A 4,644-nucleotide genomic window follows, 5' to 3' on the forward strand; every position below is an offset into this window, starting at 1 on the left:
ACCCAGAAAATTCATGCCTACCTTTCACTCAGTATACCACCAGGCTTTGTTTGGCTCATCCATTCAGTCCAGCATCGGTAATTTTTACTGATTGCCGTTAGGATGTATGGTGATGTCTAAAGCACTATAATCCATTTCTATCCTTAGAAATTTTGATGGAGTATTGCAATATTCCTACAACTTGCTGTTGTCAGCTTTTCCATCAGCATCAATTAGAAAAGACATTGAGGAACCATATGTTAATTATTTTACCAAGGGAACAAGTATAGAAGCATCACTTGTAATAATGTAATAATCATTATTGCACGCAACTAAAAGGAGTACATTCTATTGTTTTTCCCTAGAAAATAAAACACAATAGTTTTATAATTCATTTAATGGCAACTCGTGATCATCAAATTAACAATGGTTATCTTTAAAAGTTATTACACTAGCTGTGCTGTCATTTCTCAAGGATGATCAGATACCACCTAGAGTAATAGACATTTCCCACACAAGATGCATCATATAAATCAGACTTGGTTAATCACCAGCATTGATAAAACCAGACTAGGGAAAGAACTAGATCTAGGAACACATGCATGGTCTTGATATACAGAATGTTTAGCCTGCCACAATTATTACAAAATCAGAACAGCAAGAATATTCACAGAGTACATTCTATGTTTTAAAAAATCTACAATATAGCCAACTGTCATGTATTCACAAGGCAGTTATATTCAGTGTGTTCATGGCAACCCTGCTGCTAAGCTTATTGATCTTCTCAAATGAATTACCTGCTTTGTTGACATCTGCACCCTCCGATTCCAAAGTCAATCACACATTTCCTCGATAGTCCACCTCTCCATTTCTATTTATTTGCAGACTGTCCAGAGACACAATCTACTAAAAAGAGGACAACACTCACCTTGGAACCAGAAGGCATGGGTCCAAGCTTTAACTTGTAATTTAATCAAGTGTGCACAAAATCTGATTTTCCTCATCTCTGTTTCTGTGTGAATAATCTTATACTCCTTCCTCACTTTCTCCAAACAAGCAGGGGTAAAAGTATTACCATTAGGAAAAGCATTGGAAACCCAACATAGCCATTGTCTTAGCTCAGTGGAAAGTTTAAGAGACAGTCATCTGTTCTCAGTAGATTTATGGTATAAACTATGGGACCTGCCTCACAGAAGCCACTATTAACTATTACAAGTACATTTGCAGAATATTAGACACACTCAACTTCAGGTCTAAACCTAAAGACATGTTTCATCCAGTTGGATCCTCAAAATTGCCAAGGAAGATAAGAAGGCAAGGGACCATTCATCCCATTTTGCAATTAAGGAAAGGGAGGTTCGAGGTTTAGCAAACTGGCAAAGATCACATAGCTAGAAAAGGGCCAAACCAGAACTTAATTTTTCAACTTCTCTAATCCCTAGTTGTTCACCTTGCAACACCTTTAACAAGAAAGAACAGAGCAGTGCACAAATCCCTTCTCAGTGCAAAGAATGACAATTTAATAACCCAAGCAAGTTAATGTACCTCCAAAAAGATTTAATTCTCCCCTACTTACATTGAAAGAGTCAGATTTATTCCACTTTCTCATAAATTGATTTAAAACAATCAGGAGAAGGCTCATTAAGCTTCACCTACACAACAAAAATGAAATACTTGGCATTCATGCATAACTTCACATTTTATAGATACTGACAAGGAGCTATCAAGAATTTATTTCATAGATGACTATTATAATCATCTCACAACACAGGACACCTAGACAAGCTTCATTTTTATTGGAAAAAGAGGTTTTAAAGATCAATTTAACAATACCACTTTCAATGTGAGAGCTCTGAGCCTTAGTCTGGTGAGACACATTCTTGAAGTCTTGCACATTTAATTTACAATGAACTTCAATAAATTGTACTCTTTACCTGTCTCACGTGATAGGGGTCATGCACACATACTGATACTTAGCTGCAGATAGACACTATACAGTGCATTCTAGTCATTTCCAGCTCGAGACACAGAAGACTCCAAACTCCTACTGTAATTAGACGTTGACAATCTCTTTGACTCAGTGAAATGAAATGCTATCAAACCCAGTTTAAATTCTTAAGTTTTCAGAGATTGAGTGATTCCAAAGCAGCTTTTGCAGGTATATGTCTGCAAGAATAAGACACTAAATGACCTGACCACAACTCTGATGCCTGCAATGTGAAGGATGGATTTGAAACAAGAAGATTTTATATGTTGCAAAGTGGTATGAACCAAGAGAGCCACATATGCAAGCTCTTCACGCATGTCTCACCAGTAGTGGCTTGGCTGCACTAGCTGCTTTTTATGAGTGTTCAGCTCATCAACAAATGGAATAGAAGATCCAAGATCACCTTTTTAATTATAAAATGCTTCCCTCTCCCCCACAATCAGACTTCTACTCATTTCAACACTGAAAAAGAATGTCATCATAATTCCTAGTAGCTTGCTTCTGTTTCCGCTTCAGTAGATACCCTGTAGATGGGAAGTCACATAACAGCTTTGCATCCCATCAAGTTGCCTCCACCCGAAAACAGCTGCAATGCTTATCTAATTAAACCCCAGCACCAAACTGTGAGCTTGTGCATCAATCATTAATATTGTATTTTGGATCACTTTAAATTCTGACTGAGGGTACGTGGCTCCCCACACACTGGTCTCTGAAGGAGATTTTTCAAATAATCTTTAAGTGGCATTGAAAAAATAAAACAAGCTGCCTGCTGTTTGACGAGAGCTCTACCACCCTGCTGCACCCTGATTAGCTGTTAATACTAATTGAGAGATGAATATTGCTTATTCCAAAATGCTAAAGATTTTTTTATTATTATGAAAAGGAAAATACAATTCTTTCTGCCTCAGAAATGTGGCTCCTTGCCCAAATTTTAAACAGCGCCGAAAGAATTGTAGTTTCTGGGTCTCTCATCTACAGCGTGCAGAGTCATTATACTGAATCACTTCTTTACTCTGCGGGGCCATCCACAAGTTAGTGAACTGTGATCTCCACGTGGGATTTGCACATTCATACCCTACATCTGGAACGTGGAAATGGTCTTTGCAGAGATCTGATAGCCCAGAAATATTTATGTAATCTCTGTCCTGCTAAGGCACATGTTGATGCACTTGGGTTCAAGCTCATAAACCAAGAGGCACAGTTTCCTTCATCACTATCCTAATAAATGAAAGCCAACAGGATAAGCCAAATGGGACAATTTAGACAAAGACAGACTGGCAAAACCAAATGAATGTCTGCTTCCTTCTACCATTCTAGGAAAAATACCAAGCAGCTGTGCCAAAGCATACTGCTCTTCTTTGTTAGGAAAAACACTCTGACCCACTAGAAATCAGGGGATGGAGTCGGCACCAGGTTCAGGAAATCTGTATGTAAGACAGACTTCCTAACGAGGCATGCTTGACTGCAGAAACACAAGGCACACCTAGCTCAGCATAAGCACAGCTTAAAAATCATAAGGACATAGAACAAAGCATGGGAACCATGAGGTTCTCATTCCGATAAGCCAAGATGCCTGGGCCTTTGCCAGGGTAGTGCCTGGCACTCAGCCACATTATCTACAGAGTGATGGGAAGTCTCAGAGAATACAAATAAGAGATAGAGGATGGTTTGAGAGTAGCAAAAATATAAGGAAAAGACAGAGGCTTCAGATGGCATAGTGCAGAGAAGACTAAAAGATTTATAAACAGTCTGAAAGCTCATATGAAAGACCTTAGTGATGCCTAGAGGCATCTCCTGAGTCTAATTCACACAGATGAGGGCATGGGGCTTAGGATTGTCAATTCAGCTAAGCTAAAACTACATTTCCCAGAATTCCTGTATGCGTGTGTGTCTAGATGTGTGTGTGTCTGTGTGTGTGTAATTCTGTGGGGAGGTTAAGAGACATTTTGCAGGTGATTTGGAAGATGGTAGTGAAGTAGCATCCATATTGCTTTGAAGGCTTTGAAGGTCAGAACCAGGCTAGAAGCCTTATTGATCTGCCTGCCTACTTTGCTGGCCTATAGCAACTCTAGCTCCTGCTGCCTCTTCTCCTTCAACTTCTGTGACTCTGTGACCAAGAGAACGTTTAGGTTGCCAGCTGCTCCTGGTCAACACTCCCATCATCAAACCTGGAAGTTAGAAGGCTGTGAGAGACCAACACATATTCCAGCCCATTCTCTTGGATCCCAGCTAATACCTGTAGCTCCTAGCTTATCCTTGCTTTCTCTACTTCATACCCATCTTCCCTCCCCACTCTTAATTCTATCCACACTCCTATCAGTGAGACTACTGTGACCACTCAGAAATAAGAGTAATTTTCTTTGGCCTGTAGTGATTTAACTACATTTTAGGTAGCTCACCATGCAGTTCTGTAGGGATGGGGGCTTGGAGATCCATGCTCAGGGCTTTGTGAGTAATAAACAGTCTCTGATTCAGAGACCTCATGTTTGCTTCCTGTCAGCATATTTATAATTATGGCAAGCTGACCTGTTAACTCAAAAAGAAAGTGAAATCTCACACTCTTCTGTTTCAAACTTAACACTTTCTACATAGAATCTCATAATTTCCACATATTTAACCCTTTCTTTGATGAGACATATTCCAGCAGAGCAGTTACAACCCCCTCCTCAATTCCTCTA

The 4,644-nt window shown here is 39.4% G+C and overlaps 1 non-coding gene across 1 annotated transcript; it reads right to left on the reverse strand.

Annotated features, from left to right (window-relative positions):
- Positions 1 to 521: 521 nt before the first annotated feature.
- Positions 522 to 652, reverse strand: LOC121477228. Its single transcript, XR_005984152.1, has one exon. It is a non-coding gene; the product is annotated as a small nucleolar RNA SNORA72 (small nucleolar RNA).
- Positions 653 to 4,644: the final 3,992 nt, after the last annotated feature.

The sequence above is a fragment of the Vulpes lagopus genome, chromosome 16, assembly GCF_018345385.1.
Source record: "Vulpes lagopus strain Blue_001 chromosome 16, ASM1834538v1, whole genome shotgun sequence".
Taxonomy (NCBI): Eukaryota; Metazoa; Chordata; class Mammalia; order Carnivora; family Canidae; genus Vulpes; species Vulpes lagopus.